Below are 17102 nucleotides of genomic sequence, written 5' to 3'. Positions count from 1 at the left end.
TCCAACCAGTGATTATTTCCTTCAGGATATTATAAATTATTAGAGCTGTAGCAAGTGAACACATTCTTCTATACAGGTGTACCTCAGTTTACAAAATTAATCTATCATCCGGGACATTACATAATGCATAAATTACATAAACCAGAACATGGATTGCCATAGCAGCAGAGGCGGCACAAGAAACCTCCAGGTGTGATGTGCCCTTTTGGTACAGCGAACGGCCCCATAAAAAACATAAACCGAGGCATTATTTCTTATGGATTGTGGTTCGTAAACTGAAAATTATGTAAATTGAGGTTATGTAAACTGAGGTATGTCTATAGTTATCTTCTGTTCCTTCCTTTTCTGATACTCAGTATTCTGTCAGTTATAGTGTTCATTGGGCTTATTTTACACTTTGTTTCAGCATATGACTGGAGCAAGGTGTGTTCCTCCACATTTGGGACTAATGAGTGCATGAACTACACATATCTGAGTGCATAAACTACACATATCTTTGATATTTGGCAATGTGAGTCGATGGGATGGTGTACTTCTTGGGGATTTTTTTAAAAAAAATTCACCTCTGTAAAGAATAATATTCTTCAGAAGATCTTTACCTTATGTTTCCTGCTGAAACCCTCTTTTTCTTTCTCATTGGTCCTTGTCTGGCTTCAGTTCTCATCACTTTGAAGTCTACTTTACATATAATAAGAAGTAATCATTATTTAGAAATTCCTAAGTTGCTTAAAAACAACAACTGTATAAAGGACAGAATTTGGGAGCATGTTAAAATACATACATGCACAGGAATGGAAAATGTTATAGTCATATCCTTCTTCTGAATCCAGAACAGGATTGTCAATTGCACCTGCACCTAGTGAATATGAGTTGAGAAGCAGATGTTCGTTTTAAATAGGCAACTCATTTCTTAGTTCATAAAAGAAGGATATATAAAAAGGTTTTATATTAAAAGTAACTCTTACACTTTACTATGGGCTCCTACCATGCTGAAGTTTAGTCTGATCCCTCCACGTCAGTCCATTATTTGCCCCTTTGCACTCCAATGATTATTTGCAAAGAAAGGAGCTTCTGCAGTACCATATCCCCTGTCACTTAAGAGTCCTGTCCTTTCCTCTCTACCTGTGTCTTCAACTGCTGTTAGCAGCCCAGAGTAGTGCTCAGGCATTGGAAGGGTGGGATATACCATATTTTTCGCTCCATGAGATGCAGTTTCTCCCCCAAAAAAGTGGAGGAGAAAGTATGTGTGTCTTATGGAGTGAATATTGTTAAAAAGGATTCAGCCACCACCACCCAGAAGCCTCCCACTGCCATGTTGGGAGACCTTTGAACTGGCACCAGAAGCTGCTTGCAATGGAAGCCACATTGGACCTCACCACTCTGCCATCTGCACTGCTGGCTTTCACAAATCTGCCTCCTGGAGCCCACCTGGAAAACCAGCAGGGCCAACAGGCCTATAGTAGCAAATTTAAATGGCAGGGCAGTGAAACAACCAAGGAATGAAGGAGAAAGAGTGATTCTAGAAAGACCAGGGGAAACCACAAATGCAGTCCCCCACTACCATAAATTAGGCAGGTGATTTTCCCACTTTTGGGGAAATCACAGGGGTCAGCACACCCAAAGTGCAATGGATGAGCCTCACTCTGGGAAAACCACTTTCATGATCATGCTATCTCCCCTGCCAGGTATGAGTTGGAGTGGCCCCTGCACCTCCTACCCCCTTCTGTGCCCTGCCCCCCAAAGGCATGGTGACCCCCCAGCTGCACCTCCCACTCAGAGCAGGGCTGCACAGCCGCAGTCCCGCCAGAGACCAAGAGTCTCAGTGACCCCCATCAGGGGCTGGGTGTTCCTCCCACCATCCTCCAGTGCACAGATATTAGCATACCTAATGTGTGGGGAAGGCGGGGAAAGCAGGAAATTCAAGCTTTCAGTTAGGGAAGAGGCTGCTTGTCTGCTTCCTCGCTATCCCAAGGGGTTAGAGAGCTGGGAGAGAGACCTGGGACTGCCTGGGACTGCCTGGTATTGTCATTTTAAAATGTAAAATTTAGTTTAAAAGCTGCTTGTTTGGGGTTAATGCTTGGGTGAAAAGGTGCTCCATTTGAGTTGAAACCTGCTTGTATAGGAACCTGCATACTTGCTTTAAAAGTTGCTAGTTTTGCTTTAAAAGCTGCCTGGGAAGCCTTTCAGACCAGCGCCAATCAGCTGTTAGGTGGGGAGAGGGAGGGAGCAGAGAAGAACACAAAATGGCTGCTGGGTGCCAGCTTTTAGCTGTTTGGTGCTCTTTTTCGGCTGTTTGGGGGGCTACCAAGGAACTGTGAAGAGCCGGGCGCAGTCTACAGTACCTAGTAAGTGACTTTCTTTTAAAAAAATTTAAGTTTCTGACCTTCCCCCCCAATAGGAATGCATTAATTAATTTTCAATGCATTCCTATGGGAAATTTGGATTCGACTTGCAAACTTTTCAAATAGTTCTGGGCATCTAATAGAGAATGTATTTCCAAAGGGTGTTGCAGCAAGGGAACTATCTGTGCTTTATGAGCCAGAACACAAACTTGGCTGCTGATCACAAATTAACCATGGATACATGGGAAAGCAAAATCCAGTCTTTTAGTTGTTTCCAAGTCCTTATGGTTGTGGTATCTCTTTGATGTATCTAAATCAGAACAGGGCCAGGAAGTCTCAGAGACAGGGCATAGTTATTTGGTTAGTGTTTTTGGAACAGGGTTTTTGCCTGTAGCACATACTACATTTGCTGATACAGTAGTTTGAAAATTAAGAAAGTCAAAATTCTTCGTGACAGTACCTGCTTCCTGATTTCAACTACTATAGTTTGTATTCAGGTTTTTTGGCTTGCCAGGAACATTGTTCCTGGCTTTGTGTGGTCTAACCTGTTGTACCTTGCATGCTAATCATTCAATTATGTCAGAAAACCGAGATTTGGTTTTATGCTGAGCATGTGCTACTGCTGATGAATGGGATCAAGTTAAGCTTTGTGTTGCTGTTCTTTTGCATAACCTAAAGTAAATAAGGAAAACCAGCTGTTAAATAGTTTAATTCCACTATTTATCCTCCACACAACTAAAATGGACCTCTCAATGCAGTGCCCAATCAGACAAACCATTTCTAACTTAATATAGGCTTGAACTGTAGCTGGGCAGAGTTACACAACAATCTCATCTGTCATTGAGATATTTCTATAAGCATGGGGAGGAGGTGGATGAAAGGAAATGTAGAATATAGGTAGTGTGGTATAGGTCTTATCACTGCCTGATAATGGTCTAAATGTACTTGACTTAAATTTATGGTACACAAATTTATGGTACATAAATTAGAGTACACAAACCTTTAAGTCTCTCCATTTGTTAATGACTGTGATAATGGTTCTTAATGCCACTGTTGACTGCAGTTCACTTTACAAGGTTCAAATATTATTCTGTTATAGTTTATTAAATATTTTATTACACTATTTGGTTCAGAATATTTTTTCCTGTTTTCCTCCTCTAAAAATTAGGTGCGTCTTAAGGTCAGGTGCATCTTATGGAGCAAAAAAATACAGTAATTGTAATGAATTACATATCTACCTACCTACCTACCTGGGGGGGCCCTGGTCAAATTCCAATAAGGAAGAAAAAAGAGCACACACCAGGTTTGAAGGGTCCCTTACACTGTCTCTCTGTTCTTGGTCCTTTGCCTTCGTAAGAAGGTTTCTGCTCAATTTTTCCCCTTGATTGTTTAGAAAAGTGCCACCTCATCTACTGGGAAGCCCAGCACTGAGAAGATATAGAAACATTACAGTGTGAATGAAGGCAAAGTATGGTGCTTGGAAAAGAGCCTTCAGAAATAGTGTAATAGTGTACCAAAGAAGATTAAAAACATATAGAAAAAAGTGGGGTTTGCATATTAGTTTAATTTGATGCAGTCATCTCTTACATTAACTGTGGAATATCCTCACTCTCCATGTTCCTTTCCCATGCAGCGCAGAAGAGAACAATAAACATAAAAAATATAATCACCCACATTTTATCTAGTCATGTCAGCTCCCAAAGTAGTAAAGTGCAAACATGGGGCAGCGTAAAGATTTAGGGATGCCTGTCAAGAATGAATCCGCTCACTTAAATCTACTCAGCTTGAGCTGAAACCAAAACATTTAAGCCAGTCAGCAAATATGTTCTTTCACTGCTGGCTTGCACAAAGGAGAAAAAAAACCTCATATGAGTAGTCTTCAAAATTTCACACACTGTTGTTACAGTCCAGATCAGAGAAGCTGTATGTTTATAAGCACCACTGCACTTTAAAGTCCCCTTCCTTTTTTAAGTCAATGGGGCTGAAATATGCATACTTTTGTTTCCTGTTTTATGACCTGTGCATATTACCATATTGAAGCAAATAGGATCAGACAATTATTGTTATGCATGTTGTAAAAGAAAAATTCAACAATAGAAACTTTTGTTTTCAGTGAAACTACCATCCTTTTTACTCAACCCAGATTTCGTGGCTGTCAGTATTTATTCATAATCTGCCGTCAATGCCCCCCTTCCTCAACTGACACCAAAGGAGACCCAAGAATATTAATAGGATGCAACTGAATTCATTTAGCTGGAGGAAATTTTGCAATTGCCACAGCTTCAAATCTAGTAAACAAGCCATCTCTGAAAATTAATATAGCCCTTTGCAGCAATATATTAGAAGCACACCGTTGTAATCATATGATTATCATACACCCTTGTATTTCTTCACACACATGCATAAAAAAGCAAGGATACAATTAGTATGTAAGCTGATTAATGCTTCAAGAGGGCAACATTTAATTCAATGACTAGGACTATTCAGAAGTATTAAAGGTACATCTCAATTAAATATAATTAGGAAGGCAAACTAAAGTAGTCAGATCAGTTATAAACAAATTAGAAACAAATAGTCCATGTGATGAGACCATGTTGAGGTTGGCCTTTAAGTATGTGTTGCTCAAAACTTGTTTTGACAAAATGAAGTAAAAGTGACTTGGTAAATCTTTGAATACTGACATCCTGCAACTGGCAAAATCTACAATTAAAAGGACAGCAATAGTGACAATTGAATAAATCCAATAGATCACTGGTTCTCAACCTTGGCTTACTCAGGAGTTGTGGACTGCAACTCCCAGAAGCCTTCACCACCAACTGTGCTGGCTGGGGTTTCTGGGAGTTGCAGTTCAAAAACATCCGAGTAACAAAGGTTGGGAACCTAGGCAATAGATGATTAAAACTTGGAGCCCCAACATGCAGATCTGTGTCAAACAGCAGGAAAGAAGGTGTGTTTTTACGTAACCAAAATACTTACCTGAACAAATGATTAAAATCACCATTTGAAAAAGGAATCAATTTATTTTTTGGTCCATAATATTTTTATTCGGCCCATCTGGCCAAAATGCAAATCAGTATAAAAGCCTATATAATTCAATATTCTGGATGCTGTCAATTACTGGAACCCCACTTTCAGAATATTATGCAACTTCATCTACTATCTAATGTACTTCAGAAATCACATACAGAGTCATACTGGCCCTGATACTGAAAACCATTTTAATTAGTAGCCATAAGTAGTATTGTATATGAATGTATCCAGTTGCCTCCAGAAGCTTTCTAAGTTGGCATATATCACAAAATTGCATGGCAGTGAAAACCACAGTTTCACGATGTGGTCTATTACCAGCATGGAGGCAGCCATGTTTTAGCTTTCTGCCAGATAAATGCTACAGATTATGATCTTCTCAGGAAAATGTGTGGCATCTCTAATATAGCAGTGACTTTGATTAAGTTGCTATTATATCCTATCAAGCTGCTTCTAATTTATAGTATGCTTACTAGGGTTTTTGAGGCATGTGAGATGTTCATGGAGCAAGGTACCATTACAATTAGAGATGAACACAAACTGAACTATGAACTGGAAAAAAAAACATGAACTTGTCTGGTTTGTGATTTGATTTGTGCAACTCAGTTTGCCAAAATGAAAAACCAAACTTTTTTTTCACTCAGCACTTTGTTTTGCTTTGCAAAATGGACATCCGCCTGCTCCCTTGCCATGCCCCTGCTGTCTCCCTACATGGTCCTTCCTCCTCCTTCTCTGCCACTATCTTCAGAGTCAGCAGCCTGGCTTCCATCCAAGAAGCTGGGACTGCTGTCTCTGCACATGTGCCCACCTATCAGCTGATCAGGGAGATCAGCTGGGAGTCAGGCACCTACACACAGGCAGCAACTGGGCTCCTGTAAAGCCATGCCACTCTACTGCCACTGCCTCTGCCATGCCACCACTACCATGCTGCTGCTATCACTGTTGATGTTGTGTGGCCTTCCAGGAGCTCCTGTGGCAGCAATGGTGGAGGGGTGGTGGAAGTGGAGCAGCAGCTGTGATGGTGCAGTGGTGGTGGCAGCACAAAAGGAGAAAGTAATATCGCCACAGGTGTGAACCAAAAGTCAAATTAGTTTGTGATTCAGTTTTCTGGTTGTTTTATGATGGTTTGTGATTTACAGTTTATGGCCAACTTTGAACCATTCTGAACCAGAAATTTTCAAGTTCATGCTCATCTCTAATTACCCCCCTACCAGTGAGTTTAAATGACCAACTGAGATTTCAACCTGTATCTTCTGAGTTCCAGACCAGTGCTTTATAGACATATTGAAATCCAAATCTCTACATAGACAAATCTGCCAATGTTGCTTTTCCCCCCATATTCAATTTCTTTGAATCCTAAATCTTCTCCTACATCTCGACCATGCAGGTTTTGAATTTTAAAAAATTGTTACCAGAACAATGACCTGAAATAAACTTTTTACCCTTTTCTAACTTAAATATAAATGTCTCATTGTATGTTCCCACCAATATATTTTAAAGTAAAAAGTGCATCACAACTTTCAGTGGGTGTCTACATTCCTCTCTGCATATTACTTAAAAAGATATGGTTTGGGCCAATTTGTTATGGTATTCGCAAATACCCAATTCTTCATACATCTCTAGTTGCCACCATTAAAAGAAGTTGAACCTGGACTTCTGGCTTGATGCTGCAACACAACAGTAGCAGGAGGATGGAGCTCCATCCCCTGTGTAGCGAGCACGCTGAAACCTCTACCAACTCAGGCCTCCAGGAGTGCTCACTCTTCTTCTTCAGTTGCTGCCACCAATTTTATCCAATATTTAAAAAGACAAGTGTGATTTCAAAACAAAAGCTTGTTTATTGGTTTAACAAAATAAAGTAAGTAAATCACAAGAAGTTAATCAAGGTCTCTCACTCACTGACACACGCAGACTCTTCCCTCACTGACTGTTTGGCTCACAGCCCCATAAACACACTCATCACTCACTCTCTCAAAATCTCTCTCTAATCTCCATTCTTTACACCATACACCCCTTTATATATTCCAGCTCCTCCCCCTTCTGCACCACCTTCTGTCCCCTCACTGGCTGATGTTCCACTGCCCAGCTGTGATGCACAGGTGAGGGCAGGGCTGAATGCTACACCCTGGGCTGATTTCTGACATGTTTGGAACCCCCAGGGGGTTAAAACCACCCCGAAGAGGTGGTGAAATGGGGGAGAAGCCTGTTGATCACAGGGGGATGGAGGTTACCCCCGTTTGTTCCGGGAAACTCCCTAATCAACCAGTAGGTGGAAAGAAGTAGCTGTATAGCTTGCTTGCAAGTTGTCAGCAGCCGGCAATGGATAAGTGATAAATCAGCTAATTATCATCATCGTTACCACAGGGTGAGAAATATTTTATAACTGTACTGCTTTATAACTATTCCTGGACAAGATAACCCCTATAACAGAAATAGCATCTCCTCTCCTTGCCACTGTAGCACAGCAGTGAATCTGGAGAGAGTAAAGAGATGCGGAGATGCAAAGAAAACAAAATGGACATTATTTAGACATTTAATTATACTTCAAGGAAGGAAGTTTGGAATTATTTTGGCATTGGAAACTTAAGAAATCTTTATCTTAAAATCATCATTAGCTAAACAATTCTGGCTAGTTAAACTGGCTAATTTGCCAGCATATAAGATGACTTTTTTGCCCTGAAAAACATGCCTCCAAGTGGGGGGGGGGTCGTCTTATACGCCGGGTGCACTTCCAGCAAACCCTCGCTCTCTCCCAGTGAAGTCACTTACCTGGTAGTAAGACCAAGTAGACTGAGCCCCGCTCCTCCTTGGTAGCCTTGGAACAGCCAGACTCTAGCACCAAATAGCTGACCATCAGGAAGCAGCAGAGAGGCAGCAGCCATTTTGAGATGTGACCACATGGCTGCTACCTCTCAAAATGGCTGCCGCTTCTCCAAAATGGCTGCCGCCTCTCTGCTGGTTCCTGACAGTCAGCTGTCCAGTGCCGATGCTGTCCTTTTTCCAGCAAACCCTCGCTCTCTCCCAGCGAAAGGAACCAAAAGTGGCAAAACAAACTCTCCTCATGATGCACCCAAAGCAGAATCAAATATGCAGAAAAGGGGGTAGTCTTATATGGCGAGTATATAACAAACTACATTTTGAGTGGAAATGTTGGGGGGGGTCGTCTTGTACGGCCAGTCATCTTATACGCCGGCACATACGATATGTTATGGCTACAGCTATTACAGCTATCTGCAACATTGGCAAAAAGCCCAGAATAATGACCTATGGCAGTTCTGATTTCCTTTTTTTTTTTTTTTTGAGGACTGAACTGAAGTAAAGACAAATCATTCCTAAAAAGCCTAATCCTGCCAAAGTAGAATTTTTAAACTTTATCCTGGGTTTTGAACTTGACTGGAGCACTGGCTGGGACAGAAACAACACTGGAATGGATTGCCTCTGGGGCTGGATTACAAAAGACATCAGGCCATGAATACAAACATTGAGTGAACTATTTTGTGAGTAAGTGTCCTTAAGCCTTCAAGAGGGGGAAACCCTTTATGCAATGCTGAGTCTTGCAGTATTGGAACTATTGCAGGAATGTTAACAGTGCAAAATTCAACCCATCTGTCTACTGTACTAGAGTAGATATGCACAAGTCGTTCGTTCGTTCGTTCGTTCAGTCGTTTAGTCGTGTCCGACTCTTCGTGACCCCATGGACCAGAGCACGCCAGGCCCTCCTATCTTCTACTGCCTCCCGGAGTTGTGTCAAATTCATGTTGGTTGCTTCGCAGACACTGTCCAGCCATCTCATCCTCGGTCGTCCCCTTCTCCTCTTGCCATCACACTTTCCCAACATCAGGGCCTTTTCCAGGGAGTCTTTTCTTCTCATTAGATGGCCAAAGTACTGGAGCCTCAGCTTCAGGATCTGTCCTTCCAGTGAGCACTCAGGGTTGATTTCCTTTAGAATTGATAGGTTTGTTCTCCTTGCAGTCCAGGGGATTCTCAAGAGTCTCCTCCAGCACCACAATTCAAAGGCATCAATTCGTCTGCGGTCTGCTTTCTTTATGGTCCAGCTCTCACTTCCATACATCACGACAGGAAAAACCATAGCTTTGACTATTCGGACTTTTGTTGGCAAGGTGAAGTCTCTGCTTTTTAACATGCTGTCAAGATTTGTCATCGCTTTCCTCCCAAGAAGCAGGCGTCTTTTAATTTTGTGGCTGCTGTCTCCATCTGCAGTGATCATGGAGCCCAGGAAAATAAAATCTGTCACTGCCTCCATATCTTCCCCTTCTATTTCCCAAGAGGTGATGGGACCAGTGGCCATGATCTTAGTTTTTTTGATGTTGAGTTTCAGACCGTTTTTTGCACTCTCTTCTTTCACCCTCATTACAAGGTTCTTTAATTCCTCCTCACTTTCTGCCATCAGAGTGGTGTCATCTGCATATCGGAGGTTGTTGATATTTCTTCCGGCAATCTTAATTCCGGCTTGGGATTCCTCCAGTCCAGCCTTCCGCATGATGTATTCTGCATATAAGTTGAATAAGCTGGGAGACAATATACAGCCTTGTCGTACTCCTTTCCCAATTTTGAACCAATCAGTTGTTCCATATCCAGTTCTAACTGTTGCTTCCTGTCCCACATATAGGTTTCTCAGTAGATAGATAAAGTGGTCAGGCACGCCCATTTCTTTAAGAACTTGCCATAGTTTGTTGTGGTCCACACAGTCAAAGGCTTTTGCATAGTCAATGAAGCAGAAGTAGATGTTTTTCTGGAACTCTCTGGCTTTCTCCATAATCCAGCGCAAGTTAGCAATTTGGTCTCGAGTGCCTCTGCCTCTTCGGAATCCAGCTTGTACTTCTGGGACTTCTCGGTCCACATACTGCTGAAGCCTACCTTGGAGGATTTTGAGCATAACCTTGCTAGCGTGTGAAATGAGTGCAATTGTACGGTAGTTGTAGCACTCTTTGGCACTGCCTTTCTTTGGGATTGGGATGTAGACTGATCTTTTCCAATCCTCTGGCCACTGTTGGGTTTTCCAAACTTGCTGGCATATTGAATGTAGCACCTTAACAGCATCATCTTTCAAGATTTTAAATAGTTCAACTGGAATGCCATCACCTCCACTGGCCTTGTTGTTAGCCAGGCTTTCTAAGGCCCACTTGACTTCACTCTCCAGGATGTCTGGCTCAAGGTCTGCAACTACATTGTCTGGGTTGTCCGGGATATCCACATCTTTCTGATATAATTCCTCTGTGTATTCTTGCCACCTCTTCTTGATGTCTTCTGCTTCTGTTAGGTCCCTCCCATTTTTGTCCTTTATCATGTCCATCTTTGCGCGAAATGTTCCTCTAATATCTCCAATTTTCCTGAACAGATCTCTGGTTTTTCCTTTTCTGTTATTTTCCTCTATTTCTTTGCATTGTTCATTTAAGAAGGCCCTCTTGTCTCTCCTTGCTATTCTTTGGAAGTCTGAATTCAATTTTCTGTAACTTTCCCTATCTCCCTTGCATTTTGCTTCCCTTCTTCTCTCTGCTATTTCTAAGGCCTCGTTGGACAGCCATTTTGCTTTCTTGCATTTCCTTTTCTTTGGGATGGTTTTTGTTGCTGCCTCCTGGACAATGTTACGAGCCTCTATCCAAAGTTCTTCAGGCACTCTGTCCACCAAATCTAGTTCCTTAAATCTGTTCTTTACTTCCACTGTGTACTCATAGGGGATTTGGTTTAGATTATACCTGAGTAGCCCAGTGGTTTTTCCTACTCTCTTCAGTTTAAGCGTGAATTTTGCTATGAGAAGCTGATGATCAGAGCCGCAGTCAGCTCCAGGTCTTGTTTTTGCTGACTGTATAGAGCTTCTCCATCTTTGGCTGCAGAGAATATAATCAATCTGATTTCGATATTGCCCATCTGGTGATTTCCATGTATAGAGTCGCCTCTTGTGTTGTTGGAAAAGAGTGTTTGTGATGACCAGCTTATTCTCTTGACAAAACTCTATTAGCCTTTGCCCTGCTTCATTCTGAACTCCAAGGCCAAACTTCCCTGTTGTACCTTTTATCTCTTGGCTCCCTACTTTAGCATTCCAGTCCCCTAGAATGAGAAGAACATCTTTCTTTGGTGTCAGTTCTAGAAGGTGTTGTAAATCTTCATAAAACTGTTCAATTTCAGTCTCCTCAGCAATGGTAGTTGGTGCATAAACTTGGATTATTGTGATGTTGAAGGGTCTGCCTTGGATTCGTATTGACATCATTCTATCATTTTTGAGATTGTATCCCATTACAGCTTTTCCCACTCTTTTGTTGACTATGAAGGCTACTCCATTCCTTCTACGGGATTCTTGCCCACAATAATAGATATGATAATCATCTGAGCTGAATTCGCCCATTCCTGTCCATTTTAGTTCACTGATGCCCAGGATGTCGATGTTTATTCTTGCCATCTCCTGTTTGACCACCTCCAGCTTCCCAACGTTCATAGATCTTACATTCCAGGTTCCTATGCAATATTTTTCTTTGCAGCATCGGACTTTCCTTTCACTTCCAGGCACGTCCACAGCTGAGCGTCCTTTCGGCTTTGGCCCAACCACTTCATTAGCTCTGGAGCTACTTGTACTTGTCCTCCACTCTTCCTCAGTAACATGTTGGACGCCTTCCGACCTGAGGGTCCCATCTTCCAGCGTCATATCTTTTAGCCTTTTGTTTCTGATCATGGGGCATTCTTGGCAAAGATACTGGAGTGGCATTGCCAGTCCCTACTCCAGGTGGATTGCGTTTAGTCGGAACTCTCCACTATGTCCTGTCCGTCTTGGGTGTCCCTGCACAGCATAGCCCATAGCTTCTCTGAGTTACTCAAGCCCCTTCGCCACGACAAGGCAGCAATCCATGAAGGGGAGATATGCACAAGGTTGTACAGTAAATCAACAGAATCCAAGTCTATCCAATTAAACATACCATATAAAGGAGATAGATTATAATGCAATATATGTAAATGGTTTGACTTGACTGATAGAAAACAGACATAACAGAAAACAATATTGTATAAATGAAGTTTAATTAAGAAAAGTTCAACTAGATTCATAATTTCTGTACTTCTGAAACATCAGGTGTGGAAGGATGAAATTGTATCTGCTTAATAATGAGTAGAAAAATTGCTGCTTGCATCTCAGCTTCATGATTTGCTGTATTGCATAAGAGATGCACATTTCCTCTAGTTGACATATGCATATATTTGCCTAAAGTCAGTCCTTGATTATTGTTATATATATATGTTGCAAAACAGTATTAATAAGGATTTCTTTTTAAAAAAAACAAGCACCTTATTTAATTAAATTTAGCTTGAAACATCTTATATCAAATACTATTTATAACAACATTCACCTGAAGCTAAACAAACAGCATTCACACCTTGCAAAATAAATGAGAAATCACATTAACATATGGCACAGTTTTTGAAGTACATTGATTTAAATAGTGAACAAGTGATTATGCTGTCTCTAAAGGGTAATAAATATAAAATGAACAGGGCTTGTTTGCTAGCAAAAGAGTGCATTATCATGATACCTTTATCTTTTCTTTTGTTTAAGGCAGAAAATCACTGAGCAATTAATGCCCCAGTCCATAATAAGCGTTTAATTCTCATCGTAGTTTGTGCAATGAAAGAGCGTAAACATGGATGAAAGAGGAGGGGAGACCCTTATTCCTAACATTCTACCTTAAAGTTGCACATTTTTACAAGGTAGTGGGCTGCTAGGTTAGCATCCACAAAGGCATTTGGATAACACTTTCAGAAATAATTTTGGTTCATTATTATAGCCATGCCCTCCCTCCATCCCTCCATCCCTTCCATTCATTTGAGAGGCAGCACTTTTATGCCTATCGTTCTTATCAATTGTGAGTATATTCAGATGCAGAGGTATGCAATGGCACTTGCTTATCTACTTTCACAGCCAACTGTAAATGTTAATGTGTTGGATCTAGATTTGGATAATGTGTTGAATCTACACATGTATAACAGGGCTAGCAAGAGGAAAGTTCTCTGACCCATATGACAGTTGATTTATCCTTGTGGAAATGCTATACAAAGGATGAAGGTTTTGAACACAGGTCCACATACAGTTCCTAAACAATGGAGACATATTCAATGAACATGGCTCTTCTATGTACAGAAGGCAGATACAGAGCCAAAAGTGGCTCAGTATAGTAGTTACACCTTGTTTATTTAATGCATTTGAAGCACTCTCAGAATGATTTACAGTGGACCCTCGACTTACAGACGGCTCGACTTACAGACTTTTCGAGTTACAGACTTCTCTGGCTGCAAAATTTAGATTCGACTTGCAGCCAGAGAATCGACTTACAGACCAGAAAAAAACCAAAATGGAATAAAAAATAGAATAAAAACCACTGGTTATGGGATTAATCAGTTTTCAGTGCATTGTAGGTCAATGGAGATTCGACTTACAGACTTTTGGACTTGCAGCCACCACTCCAATACGGATTAATTCCTTAAGTAGAGGGTCCACTGCATTCATAAGGGATTTGGTTTAGATTATACCTGACTAGCCCAGTGGTATTTCCTACTCTCTTCAGTTTAAGCTTGAATTTTGCTATGAGAAGCTGATGATCAGAGCCACAATCAGCTCCAGGTCTTGTTTTTGCTGACTGTATAGAGCAGGTTTGTCCAACCCGCAGCCCAAGGGCTGCATGTGGCCCAGGTCAGCTCGTAGTGCAATTTTTTACTCTTAAAGAAAATCCGAAGTTTCAAGTTACACTGCTGGCGCTTGCGGCCGGAATGTAGCCAGGGCATGCCACAAGACTAGAGGGGGGAGAGGGAAGGAAGGAAGGAAGGAGTTGGAGGGGAGGGGACGGGGGGGCTGCATGACTGCGCCATCCCTTTCAATAGGTGGACCCCCTCCCAGCCCCATAAAGCTGCCAGAGTTGAAGCTGGCAGCCTCTGCTGTCTGAGACCGCAGCTGCCGGTAAGCGCGCTTAGAGCAGGGCTGCAGAGGATGGCTAGGGCTGCCCCCCATGTGTCCCAAACCAAATGTATGTGCGGCCCAAACCAAATTTTCATCTTCTAATGTGGCCCAGGGAAGGTGAAAGGTTGGACACCCCTGGTATAGAGCTTCTCCATCTTTGGCTGCAGAGAATATAATCAATCTGATTACGATATTGCCCATCTGGTGATTTCCATGTGTAGAGTTACCTCATGTGCCTGGCTGCTTTTCTCCTGTGGCCACTTTTTCATAAATATGCACTATAACTGGTGCTTATTTTTACATCAAGAAAGTGTATAGGAATATTCTGCATAAGAAAACACAAGGAAGTTTAAAGGGGCACTGGAACTTCTCTTTCCCTGTTAAATTGTGCTTCAACTCTCAGAAAAAAAAACAAAAAATCAAACTAAACTATCTTGAACAGTTGTGGTCTGTGTTATAAAGCCCAAGGAAAGGTCTGTATTTTCAGGAAATAACTTTACACGAAGTCAAGCACAATGTATGTACCAATTGTAAGCAGCCCCTTATCTCCAAAGAGATTTACGGGGGTGCCGGAGACTGGGATGAATCCGAAATCCAGACAAACCTCTGACTGCTGAGCAGAGCCCTTAGGTCTCAGCAAGGTCCTGTCTAAACTTCTTCCTCAAAAGCCAATCTCCTTTATTAAGAAAGCAACACACACAGACAAATCCATGAGTTATACTCAGAATAATCTGGCTCTAAATCTTTGGTAGCAAACACACATGGCCAATTAGACATTCAGCTAGTCTGTACAAGAACCAATGCATGCAGATCAAATCATTACTGCTTTATTGAAAAGAATTGCTATAGAAAAGGTTTCAGTTGATAGTAAAATAGTTCAGTAGGTACATTTTCATATCAAGACAAACGGAACACTCCCCTCCCCACTCCAGCTATAAAAATAAAGAAATAGAATTATGCTAACTAATAAAAAGCATAATACAGTCCATCTCACGTGTCTCGGGTCTTCATAGGCTGACGCTAGATAAAATCCAGTTGACTTCCATCAGTCCATGGTAGGAAAAATAGTCCATAGCAAAATTATACATGTCTGACCTTTCTCAGTCCAACTCCATCTTTTCCAACTCCTTACCAACTTCCTTCTTCTTCCCAGAATTCTTCATAAAGAACACCCCCTCCTGGGTCTTGTTGTCCCGCCTAACTTTCTCATGAGAGCTTGAGTGTTGTTATCAAGTTTTGTGGCAGAATTATTTTGACTACGAAAGTCTCTGCTCTCTACTCATTTTAGCAACGAGATAATCAGAGAGCGAAGCTTCTCTGAAACAGCATGAAAAACTTTCCTACTACAGAACAGACTTTAAATCAAGATGGATGCTATTGGGACAATCTTAGGACTACATATCCCATTCTAATACACATAAAAACACAAATCATCACAATGACAAAGAAGCTAGCAACTATAGTTCGTAGCTATGCTATAAAATGTGCATTGAAGCCATTTGAAGAAGGAGAAAACAATTGTTTTTGGCTCTACCTAGATGAAACAAACATATTCATTCAAATACTATTGGTATCATATAACTCTCCTTGGTAAAGAGGCATGGGGCAGAAAGATGTAAGAACATTAACTGTTGAACTGAATTAAGTCAAGCTGTTCAAGCATATGCATTGCTACTTTATTTTTTAAAACAATATGATTCAGAAAATCTATTGACCACTAGCCTGCCATCAGTTTCTTCCTATTTCCTTTGAGCTAAATGGGCAAAACTTTCTTTACTGGAAAAAAACGACTTTGAGAAGGGAAAAGGATGAAAACACACTGCAAAATGAAATCAAGCACCTCTCCTCTCTCCAATTCACCCCTCTATTCACTCATAAATACACTTGAGAGACAAAGGACCCATGGTCAGTTGTACAATCATAAGCTCCAAGAAGAATTTTTATCTTCTCTGATTGTTATATTTGTAGTGCAGTTTTCTGGGGCTACATGATGATCTAAAGAGATCTTCAAGTTGGAAAAGCCTGCATTGTTGGGTCACACTCTGCACTTTTAGAATCCACACACAGAAACAATGGAGACACAAGTCATATCACTCTAGAAAAGTTGTTCTCTCAAGGTTGCAGGTGGATGGCAATTTGCTAAATGTATACATTTGTAATATCAGAGATGAACATTTCTTTTTGTTTGAAAAGGAATATGGGAGAAACTATAACTGATTGATTTGGCCATCCAGCCAGTGGGTTTACACACTTAACTTTTACTTTGTCTAGAGGGGCGGGATATAAGTCCAAATAAATTAAAGTACAATCCAGCCTTTGAATTCCAGTATATTTAGTCAAGTTCATGCTGAATTAGAACTACTTGTTTTCATTTAATTTCTGGGTGGGTCCTCATTGTTAACATCATCTCCTATATAACAGGCAGGTACAACATGGTATTTTCTATGCTGGGAATGATTGTGCCAATTGAATTCTACTAATAAGGATGAAGGAGAAACCAGTTTCAGTTATTTTTGAAGATTTATTGAAATTGTAGTTTCTTCATATTAAGTACAAAAGAACCTGAGGCTAAAAAGTTAGAATTGAGAAAAAGCTAAACTAATAGCTTTTGCCATCCTTTTGTGTAGCTCTATGCATCCTAAAGGTGCCCAAGAAATGATTAGACATAATAGGTTTTGCTGAATGTATGCAATAAACATGAATTTAATCAATCATGCAAACATGCATCATGAAAATAGTAAGTGAGGACAGCCTACATGTCCTCCTTATTATGCAAC

At 41.0% G+C, this 17102-nt stretch overlaps 1 non-coding gene across 1 annotated transcript; it reads right to left on the bottom strand.

Annotated features, from left to right (window-relative positions):
* Window positions 1-1529: 1529 nt before the first annotated feature.
* Window positions 1530-1693, bottom strand: LOC140706294 (U1 spliceosomal RNA). The gene has a single exon (XR_012085934.1). It is a non-coding gene; the product is annotated as a U1 spliceosomal RNA (small nuclear RNA).
* Window positions 1694-17102: the final 15409 nt, after the last annotated feature.

The sequence above is a fragment of the Pogona vitticeps genome, chromosome 3 (assembly GCF_051106095.1).
Source record: "Pogona vitticeps strain Pit_001003342236 chromosome 3, PviZW2.1, whole genome shotgun sequence".
NCBI lineage: Eukaryota > Metazoa > Chordata > Lepidosauria > Squamata > Agamidae > Pogona > Pogona vitticeps.
This window is presented reverse-complemented; position numbering and strand designations above follow the sequence as displayed.